A 13467-nucleotide genomic window follows, 5' to 3' on the forward strand; every position below is an offset into this window, starting at 1 on the left:
GAGGTTGACCTCTGGCCTCCACGTGTGCACCCCACAGCACGAGTGCTCGTCCCCGACAAACACGTGCACACAAGGAGAGCCCAGGGAAAAAATGGCTCAGTGTCCAAAACGGAAGGTTTCTTCCTGAGAGTAAGAGACAATACTGCCACGAAAGCTAATGTGATACAGAGTGTGGCGGGGTTGCCGGGAGGTGACGGCCTGACTCTACCCTCCCCTGATCGGGCCACATCCCTCAGTGTCCTGCTCTGCTCCACTCTGAACTTCAAGGCCGATGGCAAAGTGGTTTCTTAAAGAACTCCTAGAAGATGGTGCGAGGACAGAGGGACCGGAACATCTGAGCACCCACAGGTACTGCAGAGGAATAGCCAGGGGGACGGACAGAGGGTGCAGAGTCCTTTCCAGAGGGAGATCCCCCAACGCTAGTGTGCCAGGGTCATGGCACTGCAGAGTTCAGTGCAGGGTCGCAGAGGCAGCAAGCTCCACGTTCAAACACAGCTGAGCACGCTGAGATTAACGAGATGTGGAGAAGACCGTGGCCGTCCAGCCCGTGGCTGAGATTTCGGGTTCTGTGGCTGAGTCCCAGTGACTGGAGGTGAGAATCCTCCCCGTCCCAGGAGGCTGCGCACAGTCAGGACTTGCGTCCATCCCCTTGATGGATGCATGTGAGACGCACCCCTGGCTGAGGCTCGACTGCTCCTGGTGCTGTCTGAACTACTTATTCCTTGTAAATACTAATTGTCTCAGTTCCGAGGAGGACGTCAAAGCCCAAGTAGTGGAGAGCGATTGCATGCCACAGGCTGTACCTGTTGTCTCTTCCTGTAGGAAGGGGCTCCCCTGAACACCATCTCCCCAGCTACGCAGGGTTATCAGGCCAGCCCTGTGAAGACTCTGGCAGAGCACTTTGAAGCCCGGGAGGGGTGACCAAAGCGGTAACTCCCCATGGGAACAGACACTGGAGTTTAAAATGGACCGCTCCACACAACAAATATTGCAAGAATCCTCAACATCCTTCTACGAGCCCTCCCTGTCTGCCGAGCCCACCCAGGGCTGCACGCAGCTGTTTCCTCTTTTCCAGTGGTTTTTGCAGCTGGTGCCCCTCCTACTCCCACCCATTCCCTGCCAGCTCCTGACCACCTGCAGGAGGACCACAAAGGTGCCCCAGTCCTGAAAGAAGGGAGCACCCAAGGCAGCACCCGGGCTAGGCCTTAAACTCTTGACAGTTCTGCAGGCCACAGCCCTTTGGCCTCGAAGAGCCAGCATAGGGTGGCATAATAGCCCACGCTGCCCAGGGCCGCTTGGTAGCCGTGACAATGGCAGTTAAAGGCCCTCAAAGCTGCCCTAATTACAGCTTCCTCCTCCAGGCATCGAGCGTCCTCAATCATTTCGGCCAACCCCTGGGGAGGGGGTACACTTGGCGTCAGTCAAATCCACATAGTCAGAGAACTGGCAGACAGACAGAAGGATGGACAGCTCCCCTGGAGATGGACGCGGCCCCTCCCCAGGAGTGGAAACGCTTGAACAGGAGTGCTGGCTTTGGGTCTCTTTGCAGAAACACCCAGTGACTCACAGGCGAATACATAATTAGCCTTGAAGCACTGGGCTTTGCTGGTTGGGAGCTGGGGCCTCTTGGATTAGTCCCATTGTTCACGTTAACTAAACACAGTGTTCCCTGGAAAGAGAATCCTCATTTCAATGCCACAAACTGAGACTCTAAAGAGGGCCATGGGGACCCTTATTCTACTCTGGTCTCGACATTAACGACCCGAGTTTAGGTAAATTCTGCTGGCCTCGGTTTCTCCTTCTGAAAAGCTTCCGATAACCTTATGGCTCTCGTATGCTTCAGGCGGAGGCAGAGGAACGAAGGCTTACCTTTCTCCCATCCTCTCTTCCCCACCAAGAGCCCCACTTACATGCCAAGGCTTGAAAACCCTTACTTCCTCGAGCCTGCTTGTTTCAGACGTTTTCCAGCAGGGTAATCCCATGAGTTAACCATTCTATCTTCACACAGACCAGTGGAGCCTAAAGGGCCTCTCCTGCCCTTCCCAGTGCACCTCAAAGATCTCCTTCCATGCCTGTGACACTCCAAGAATGGCTTCCTAATCAAGGCCTCCTCTCCAGTGAGATGGATCCCAGGTCCCCGCCCCCAAGAGAGGCCAGGTTTGGGGTTGCCTTCCCCGTTCCCACCTAGTACTGTCCTCAGCCTGGCTGCTCTTCGGTGCCCAGTCTAAGAGACATGAGGTCAGAGAGGCTGAACACAGATGGAATTCAGACCTCAATGTGTCTACATCTCTCGTCTCTCTCACACACACACACTCACACTCACACATACTCTATCACACATACACACTCATATACACATAAACTCACACACACACTAATACAAACTCTTTCTCACACACATACTCACACACACTCACATTGACACACACACTCCATCATACACGCTCACATACACATAAACTCTCTCACACATACATACACACTAACACATACAAACTCTCTCACACACATATTCTCACACAGACACACACCACCAGACATACACATTCACACATCAGACGTGCACACGCTCACATACACATAAACTCTCTCTCTCTCTCTCTCTCTCTCTCACACACACACACACACACACACACACACACATCTCTCTCTCTCTTTCTCTCTCTCTCTCTCTCTCTCTCTCTCTCTCTCTCTCTCACACACACACACACACACACACACACACCCTTCTCCCCTAAGACTCTTGTTGTCTAGATCTGATCTCTTAGCATGGCTGCTGTGTCTGTGAAGTGATCTAATGTATGTAATGCACCGAGACTGGCTCTGGGGACAGAGTGGCTTTCTATAAAAGCAAGGGGTGATTACTGCTATCTTGCTGAGCGAAATCAGCTCTCCGGAGGCTCCACCCACAGAGCTCCTGACTTTTAGGTTGGGCTAAGGGTTAGACTCACACTCGTAGGGACTCCCGATTCGAGTGTCCACAGACCACACTCAGAAGTACCTCAGACGTGGTACTACCTGGGAACCCTTGCTCACACGCTGTGTCATTTCCCACTAAGAACAGAGAAAGAATGGGAATACTGGCTGGAGGCCGTTTCACCCTCTAGGTGCAGCATCTCTGAATTTGCCTCTCCCAGCTGCACTCTGTAGATTGCTCTCTACTTAGCCTATAAGCTGCTCCCATGGTTCATGGCATCCAGGACACCACGGGTACCAGAGCCTTTTGACGTTATCTCCCTGGACCATTGGGCTGCTTTGTAGATGAGAAATGGACCGGTCCACAGAGAGGAGGAGACTCGCCCAAGCTCACACAGGCAACTTGAAGACTTTTAACTCAGAGCCCCGTAGACCTCTGAACCTCATTATAATGCTACCACAGAGCTGTGTCAGTGTCTCAGCCATCACCTCCTACAGTGGGGAGGGGGGAGCTAGCCTTGCCCCTCCCCTAGCCTGATTGGCTCTACCTACCCAGTATTACTAGATACACCCAAGTCCTCCCCCAACTCTTTCTGGAGGTGACTTTACCCTCTGAGGCTCCCCTGATGGTGAGTTGTTTAGGGTTACAGGAGTAACCTAGAAGAGGGGAGAGAGGTTCTGAATAGGGGGTTGGGGGGGATCAGGAGGGTTGAGCCTGGTAAACAGAGTCCATGAATTAGGACTACTCTACCCCAGACACGAAGCTCCCTTGAATCCTAGGACAAGACCTTCACCACCAAATACTCCTGAGCCTTCAACGCCAAAATACTGTTTCTTGTTTTGTTTTTTAAAAAGAGAATGAATAAGAAAAAAAGGAGCAGCTCCTTCCAGCCCTGGGCCCTCCGTGGGAACCCTCCCAAGCCTGGGGCAGGCCTAGCCTGGCTTCCTGCAGAGGCCAGAGAAGGGCTATAATTTGCTCAGCAAAGAACTATAATAGCTTTAACTGCCCAGCGCAACAGCAGGAGTTCTGAAGTGGGGACTTTCATAAGAAGCCACAGTCAACAGAGTCTGCATCATCTTCCCAGGGACTCGCCTTAGGTCTCTGTCCAGTCCCGTGTATGTCCCACAGCCAAGGCAGGCACGGGAACCTGCGACTTCAGTGGTTCTTCTGAAGTCGGGAGTCAGGGAAGCCAATTGTCCTCTGTAGTCACAGCCTTGGTGTGTCTGCTGTCAGGACAAAGCCTGGGCAGCGTGTCTCCCAACTCTGCACATCTGGATCTACTCCTACTTCGTGCTTCACATCCCTCCACATACAGAGCTAGTCTGGGTAGTGTCCCCCAGCCCCGGGAGAACCTTCCTATGCTTGCTGTGGGGTCTCCTCGGAGCTCTTCCCGGCTACGACCCTCTCACATGCCTTCCCTGTCACAGTTGCTCCTGAGGCCAGCAGCTGACTCATGACCACAGGCAAACTGAACTGTCTGGTTCGGAATTTACTCCAGATGTTCAGGCAATGCAGAAAGAGAGAAGACCTGCTTAAGGAACTTCCAAGTTACAGAGCAGGGACACCCACACATCCAAGAGCTGTGTACAGTGGGTAGTGTCAGCTATACATCCTGGAGTAGCAGCCGGCTGGTGGCGGGCAGCGATCAGCACCGTCAGTTATCTCGGGAGTTACAGTCTGCCCTGGAGTAGTGCATTTGGCCCTAAAGGTAGAGCTGTCAGGTTCAGAAGGCTCTGCTTTTCCACGGCTGGTTCCTCTGCATTGTGGGCAGAGACATAGGTAAGGGGTGAGATTTAAACCCACCCAGTTTGTGGGTGGCAGTACATGCTTTTAATCCTAGCACTCGGGAAGCAGAGGCTGGAGGATCTCTGTGAGTTCGGGGCCAGCCTGGTTTACATAGTGGGAACCTGTCTTGAAACAAAACAAAACAAAAACTCACCCAGCTAAGTAGTAGATTGTTTAGCATGCTTGAGGTCCTGAGTTTGATCCTCAGCACTGAAATGCATACAAATAAACATGCATACATACATCATACATGCACACACACATCATACATACATACATCATATATACATACATCATAATTCATCATACATACATGCATCATGGATACATACATACATACATCATACATTATACATACATAATACATACATACATCATAATACATCATACATACATCATGCATACGTACATCATACATACATCATACATAATGTACATACATACATACATACATACATACATACATACATAATGACACCTGATTCTCATCACAAACCTACCTCCAGCCTCTCCTTTTCAAAGTCATCAGCTCTCCTGACCTAGACCCTGTGACACATCTAGATAACCAGAATAGGATAATCTAAACTACACACAGAACCTGGACATCTAAACCCAGGCTGGATTCCAAATTGGCACTCCTAACTAGGGTTGCACATCTGCTGGAGTCCAGCAGGTAACACTGTAAGTCTACGACAGTTAGTTAGGGTTGATATCTTCCAGGCAGAAACCCTGTGAATCAAAGTTCACCATCCTGGGGTTGGGATTTAGCTCAGTGGTAGGCGCTTGCCTAGGAAGCGCAAGGCCCTGGGTTCGGTCCCCAGCTCCGGAAAAAAAAAAAAAAAAAAAAAAAAAAAGAACCAAAGTTCACCATCCTGAACAGATCCATGTGCAGGGTCCCCTATAAGCTGCCACCTCTGTAGGCTTAATGGAAACAACATTAAGCCAGAACCTTAGAGAAACTCCTGCCCTTGTGGATCTGGTCTCCCGGACTAGATAAACCCGGTGCTTCAGTCAACTTTCAACTAACTCCCTGCAGGTCAAAAGCTCTCCCCGTTGCACCCCAGTCTGACTTCACAGACCATAAAGACAAGGAAAACAAACAGAGCATCAAGATTGTCTGCTGGACCCTGGGACCCGACCAGTCGGAGCAGGTTCACCCAGCTCCTGCGCGGGCTGGACCTGTCCAGGTTCTCAGAGCATCCCAGGCACGCATCAGCCCTGCCCCTTGTAGAGGCTCTCAGGATCCTACGGTCAGCCGGGAGGTGGGGCGCGGCCGGGAGGGGAGGGCGGGCACCCACTTACCAGCAGCTCCACGCGGCTGCCGGATCAACAAGAGGGAGGCGGCGAAGAGAGGAGGAGGACCAGGACAGGCTCAAGACTGCAGCATGAGTGAGGGCCTTCTGGGTCCTCCCCGTCATTTAAACAGCCCCTCGTGAGTCACCGCAGGGGGCAGTGTCGGCCTGCGGGGCGGGGCAGCCTCTGGGCGCATCATCAGGGAATTGCGTTCAAGCTGAAGGGGCGTTCGTTCTTTGACTGCGCTTGAAAATAAGTTTCTTCTTTTCCTCTCCTTCCCCGTCTCCTTCGGATTCGCTGTGCCTAGTGTGGCACTGGAAAGGGGTTTTCTGCCACCTCAGTGGGTCTCTGAGTGACCAGAGCCAGCCATGATTGAAGTTGTGCTTTCTCTGGCCTTTGAGTCCACTCTCCGTCCCCCCCCTCCTCCCCTCCCTCCCCCCCCCTCCCCTCCCCCTCCCTTTTCTTCCCTGTATTCTAAACTTTGTATATCGGATTAACTCCAACTTTACAGAAAATATGCAAGAACGTTTTGAGGAATACTCTGGCTGTTTCATCCAATTCAGCCGTGGCTAACATTTTGGAAAAGTCATTTAAATTCCAAGGAGGAATGTCGTCTCCTCCACCATTTCTCTTCTAAAAGTAGCATTGACTGCCCCTCTAAGGCCATCTTCTGTTCCTAGGCTTCTGAGTGTATGCAGGCTATGTCCCTGGACTGTGACAACCATGAAGGTGGTGACTGAGAATGAGGGCTTCTACACCTTTCACCTCTGTACCACAGTCTGAGCATGCCCCAGTTCCCGACCTTCCTACTCTCCCTACCCCAGTAGGGAACCAGGAAACTCTTCTGGTTCTATTCAAAGTGTCCCAGAGAGAGCCCCAGGAAGAGGGCAGAGGAGTCATGGCTGGGGAGGGGGCCATCAGACCTCTCTGCTTCCTTTCCCTGACCTCCCCTCAAACAAAGCACTTAAAGGCTGTAGCTGCCTTGGCTCGTTATTTTTTTTTTTTTTTTTTTTACCTTCTCCACCAAGCGGCCAGAATGAGGCTTGCACCCAGCAGCTCCTGGAACGCGCAGAGCCTTAATTAATGTTTGCAGGGTGCTTTGAGATCTGCGATGAAAGGAGAGACATAAAAGTTCAGTGTTATTACTGAAACAGTCATTCGGCGGCTTACCGTGGTCAAGCCCTACAGCCTGAATCACTCCTCACCGTGTCACCGTGAATCACAGCCAGAAACAAAAGTGCCCCGGCTATTAAACAAGGAGAGAGCTGCCACCACACCCCCAGCCCCGGCTCTCCAACCCCAGCTTCCTTTCCCACTAATATTCCACGGGAGAACATCGTCCTTCTTATCGCCAACTGTGGGGCCTCCACGTCTTGAACCCAGGGTCCTCAACTTCCCGCCCGTGGACCTCCAAAAATAAGAAAATTCCCCCTGTCCTGTTTCCTTCCTTCATTTCTATACACGGTTACTGTGCTAGGCTGAAGTTACTGTGCTGGGAGTTGTAGTCGACACTGGCCATTTAAGGATGGCCATTCACATAGCGCAGCTGTAAGGCGGGTATCCCGAAGGACCTGTGTCACCGTTCTGTATTGCCTCCTCTACATCTTACCTTCCAATCATGCCACAGTGACGTTCAGGGCTGGTTGACACCTTCCGTGGAGCTTCCCCAGTGCTTTGCAGGATAAGACGACATCACAGACGTAAGCGGTGACAGCCAAGTGTCCCTAGACAATGCCAAACGTCCCCTTCTCTGGGGAGGGGTGGAAGAGAGCTATTGGTCTCTCAGTAGTTCTCCATACTGCAAATGTGCATCTCCAATACAAGGCCCAAGGTCACAGGCGAAGGAGCAGAGCCAGAATCCAAACGGGTGGGTCACATCGCCATGGGACTGAGTGCCCAGGTAGGCATGACCGCAATGAGTAAAAACGCCGCGCTATTTAGACAGGCTGTATGGAGGGGTCTGTGAACAGATGGGGTGGTGGTATGAGGGACACAGTTCATGGGGGTAAGGGGAGACGCATCTGCAGGCCTGGTGCTGAAACTCAGTGGAATGAATCGGAAAAGCATGAAGGCAGAGCGAGGAAGGACGCTTGGCCTTCCTCCTGTGTGCGCGAAGCTCAGATTTGTGACGGCGCTGAGGAAGCCTGGGATGCCTCCCTGAGGAGTGTGTGACCTGGCAGGTAGCAGGAAGCCACCAGACACATCGGAAGAAGCATGGCGGAGCTATCTGTAGGGTGCTGGGATGGGGAGAGGGTGCCAAGTTTCTGGCTCTCATGATAATACATGGCTGACGCAAAGTAACCAGGACGTGCATGAGGACCACCCTGGGGTGCCCTACAGGTCCTATTACACCTGTGCTTCCTCGAGGACCAGAAAGCACCTGGTGTCCCGTCAGCCCCCACAGTGAGACCTATTACTGCTGAAAGGAAAAAGCCTGAGTCACCACCCTTAGGCTCTGTGGCCCCAGGGCCTACTTTCTATCTATTCTGTGGGGAGAACCAGAAGGACCAGGTTGGCTGAAGAGCTCGGGGCAAGTCTGGCCCCCCCCAAGACCCGTGTGGATCTATTTTGGTGAAGAAGGTTTCAGGGGCCTGTGAGACAGCTCAGTAGGTAAGAGAGCTCGCTGTGCGAGCCTGCAACCTGAGATGGAGCCATGAAACCCACATAAAAGAGACGCACACCTATAGTCCCAACTCTCCTACTTCAAGATAGGGCTAGGAGAGGGCAGGATCCCCTGGGAGTTTGCAGGCCAACCAGCCTGGAGCTGCAACATAGCTGAAAGGAGAGAGGCCCTCCCTCGATGAGGTGGTAGAGAATTGACTCCTGAAGTTATCCTCTGGCTGCCATTCTCATGCCATTGCATGCCCGCACCCAGACTTTCCACACAAATCTCCCCCCTCCCTCCCTCTCCCTCTCTCTCTCCTCCCCTCTCTCCCTATCTCCCTGCCTCTCTCTCTCCCCCTCCCTTTCTCCCTCTCTCTCCCTCCCTCATTCTCTCCCTCCCTCTCTCTTCCCCTCTCCCTCCACTCCCTCTCTGTATGTATGTCTCTTTTCACACACAATAGATAGATGATAGATAGATAATAGATAGATGATAGATAGATAATAGATAGATGATAGATAGATAATAGATAGATGATAGATAGATAGATAGATAGATGATAGATAGATAATAGATAGATGATAGATAGATAGATAGATAGATAGATAGATAGATAATAGATAGAGATAGATAGATATAATAGAGATAGATAGATAGATAGATAGATAGATAGATGATAGATAGATAGATAGATAGATAGATAGATAGATAGATAGATAGATAGATAGATAGATAGATAGATAGAGATAGATAGATAGATGATAGATAGATGATAGATAGATAATAGATAGATGATAGATAGATAGATGATAGATAGATGATAGATAGATAGATGATAGATAGATAGATAGATAGATAGATAGATAGATAGATGGAAAGGGCTCTGGGGTTTAGCTTCTACTCCATGGAGGAAACCCCTCCTAGCACCATGCCATGTGGCATTGTCATCCCATGAATCCCCCAGGAAAGTGTCACCATGGAGAAGACAGAGCACCCGAGGATGACAAAGCCATGGGCAACAGAACAACCTTTCTTGTTCTACAAAGGCAAGGTGTGTAACTCACTCCTCCACAGCCACAGTGAGGGTACCAACACTGCGTTGAAGCGCGCTCGGAATGCACGATGATTTTCCCAGGACAGAGGACTGGGCAGGAAAGAGAAGGGCGTGGACCTGTGTGTCTGGACCAAAGGAACTGACATTTCTCCAGGAGACTGCACGCTGGGGATAAAAATTGCCTGAGGCCCTAACTACCAGAGGAGCACCCCTGCTAGGGAGCACGGTGACAACCCCTATCACAGCTCATACTCTGCGTGCCATCCTTCCTGATGCTTGTTCCCGATTTCCTGTAAATGGCAACATGGCTGCAAGGCAGCAGTCACTTCTCTATATGTTACCACAGTGTTAGACAGCAACACCATTCCTCCGTTATACTTCAGCCTACAGGAAAGAGTCGTAGTGATTGTCAGTCCCCAGAAGTCAGTGCATGGGACAAAGCTCCAGTTTCCTTCTTCAGTGGTCTTCAATGACGTCCATTTCTCTCCCTCCAGGTCCCCTCATCTCCCTCCCTGCCAGCATCCCTACACCTCTGAGGCACAAAGGCTATGGGGCTTCTGAAGCTACCCCTTCCCAGGGGTAGCTTATGGTTCTCAACTCCTCCCACGATCCTGGCTATTCTCAGGAGTTTAGTTTGGGCCCCAAAGCAGTGAATCTCACAGGACTTGCTTGTGTTTGTTTTGCAAGGCAGGGTTTTTCTGTGTAGCCGTGGCTGTCCTTGAACTTGCTCTATAGACCAGGCTAGCCTTGAACTCACAGAGATCCACCTGCCTCTGCCTCCCCAGTGCTGGGATTACCATGCCCAGCTGGTTCATATTTTATTGAAATAAACATGATTCTTGTATTGCAACTACTAGATAATTAGGGCAACTATCAGACACTGTAAAATTAAAGTTATATTTCTAACTATCTTGCCTTCTATTAAGTCGAAACCTGCCTGCCTGAAATCCTCACCCACGGGCTCTGTTCCAGTTAGGGACCCCACCATGCAAGCTCTTAATGTGGAGGCCACTTTCCTGAGTAGGGGCCATGAGCAGGATCACGCTACCAAAGACCTCATCTCTCCTGTAGGATTGGACACACCACTTCACTTCACCACTCTGACTAAAGCACCAGCATTCAATCAACAAACTGTGCCAGGTCTTGGACTAGGTGCTAACACACAGGAGGGAATTCATTCTAAGTGACCTCAGAGCATCTGTACAATGAAGCTCAAGTACAAGACATGGAACCACAGAGATTGTGGAGACCATGGACCAAGGCTTCCCCACAGAGCTGACACTTGAACTGTTCCTGCTGGAATGAGGAGCCATCTGGGCTTTCTGGGAAGAAACCAGGGAGTTTATAAAGGCACGGAGGTGCGAACAGTCACCAGAGTGGAGTGTAAGAAACACGGTAGCGGTCCCCAGAACAGGGCCACGTCAGAAGCAGAACCACCATCCAGGCATTGGAAGTCTCGCCAACTGGGATGGCTACTGCAGACACACAGCTAGAAGTGTATGGCCAGACCAGAGTGCTACGGTGGCTCCCATGGGACATTTGGCAGCGTCTACAGACATTTTTGTTCTTGTCATTAGGAAAAAGTTACTGGCCTCTAAGAGATGGGAGAAGAGACATTGCTAAACGCCCTCCAGTATGTAGGACAGCCCCCAAGACAGAGAACTGTGTGCTTTGGGAAATCAGTGGTACCAAGGAGAAGAAAGACTGCTGGGGAAGATGAGCGTTTGGGTGACAGTGTAGGACGTGGGTTAGTAAGGGATGTGGAATGGGGAAATCCAATAAAAATGGCAATAGCAGCTCAGGCAGGAGTGATGGGGGCCTGGAGCATCAATGGGTAGCAGCCAATAGCAGCCAATTGGTGATGTGTAGTGATAGAGTGTTTATAGAGGACTGATGAAGCAAGGTTGCTGGGGCATCATCACCAGGGAAGCTAATGTTGCTCACAAGGGCTGAATCATAGGCCTTTTTCCGTCTAGATGTGAATGGTGGCTTTATTACACTGGAGATGTCATCCACTGATCCAGGAGCCGTGGATGGTTGCCACCTTGTGATCTCAAACAGCTGCTCCGGAACCTACCTTCTATTCACATTCCTGCCAGTGGAAAGGCAAGGAAAAGGAAGCTTTGTCCTCTTTGGGAAAACAATCTAGAAGCTTCAAAAACCCCACACATATCCTACCGGTCAGAGCTTAGGCACATGGTTGCTCCCACCTTCAAGGGAGACATAATCTTGAACCAAGCACCATGTACAAAGGAAGACTCTCACAGTTGTGAAGTTGGTGGTGAGTGGATTGTAAGAGGCCGTCAACAGTCTGTTTCATCAGCCAGATGTAGGCATGGGAAACTGAGCGGTTGGCCAGTGTCATGAAGAGAGCTGGATGGTGAGGGAAGAGAGAATTGTGGGCTAAGGCTGAGCCCACTGTGGACTGTCCAGGGAAGCCTGAAACCCCCTCTAAGCTCAGAGGAAGGCACAGAGGTAGAGCTCTACAAGTAGGTAAGGGTGAGGTTGCCTAGAAATGATAACTAGTCTGAAGTCTACCAACCTCTTGGCTAAAAACAGACTCCAGATTAAAGAGCTGGGAGGAAGACGAAGTCTGAGCTTCCTAAAGCACACGTGTGTGTGTGTGTGTGTGTGTGTGTGTGTGTGTGTGTGTGTGTGTGTGAGAGAGAGAGAGAGAGAGACAGAGACAGAGACAGAGACAGAAAGAGAGACAGAGAGAGACAGAGGGAGAGAGAGAGAGACAGAGACAGAGAGAGACAGAGAGAGACAGAGAGAGACAGAGGGAGAGAGAGAGAGAGAGAGAAAGAGAGAGAGACAGAGACAGAGACAGAGACACAGAGAGAGAGGGAGCATTCGTCAGACTGATGACCTGGGTTTGAGCCCTGGAACCCCTGTAAAGGAGAGAGTTGACTCTGCAAAGTTATCCTTTGATCACTGTGACATATGCATGGCTCTCCAATCATACATAATTATAACAAATTAAATAAATGCAATTAACTTTTATAAAGTGGTGACAGTGAGCAGCAGAACTAAGGGAAGGAGAAAGAAGGGAGGAGGGGGTGGGGAAGGACTTAGAGAGAGGCACTCGGGAGAATGGTGAGGCCCTTAGCTTGTGTGAGGAGAAGCAGGAGGCAGGGTCCTGAAGGGAAGCTCGGAGTGTGTGCTGTGTGTGTGACATACGTGTGTTATGAGTTTGTGTGTGAGGGTGCATGTACACATGTGTGTGCATGCATGTAGAGGTCAGAGGCATCTTCCTCAATCCCTCTTCACTCTGTTGTTATTTTTAAATTTTTATTTATTTATTTATTTATTTATTTATTTATTTATTTATTTATTTTTCCAGGAACATATGTGGAAGCCAGAAGGACAACTTTCAAGAGTCAGTTCTCTAGTTCTCTCTCTCTCTCTCTCTCTCTCTCTCTCTCTCTCTCTCTCTCTCTCTCTCTCTCTCTCTCTTTCTCTGTGCCATGTATGTCTGGGGATCCAATTCAGGCCGTCTGGCTTGGCAGCAATCTCCTTTAATGGCTGAGCCATCTTGCTGGCCCTTCACCGCTTTTTTTTTTTTTTAACCGTTCACTTTACATCCTATTCACTGTCCCCTGCTCCTAGTCACCCTGTCCCGAAATCTTTCCCTCTTCCTCCTCTCCTTCTCCTCTGAGAGGGTGAAGCCCTGCCTTGGGTATCCCTCCATCCTGGCGCGTATAGTATCTACAGGGCTAGGCACATCCTCTTCCACCGAGGTGAGCCAGGGCAGCCCAGCTAGAAGGACATATCCCACGGACAGTCTCTTCACCTCATTTTAAACAAGGTGAACCT

The sequence above is a fragment of the Rattus rattus genome, chromosome 4 (genome assembly GCF_011064425.1).
Source record: "Rattus rattus isolate New Zealand chromosome 4, Rrattus_CSIRO_v1, whole genome shotgun sequence".
Classification (NCBI taxonomy): domain Eukaryota; kingdom Metazoa; phylum Chordata; class Mammalia; order Rodentia; family Muridae; genus Rattus; species Rattus rattus.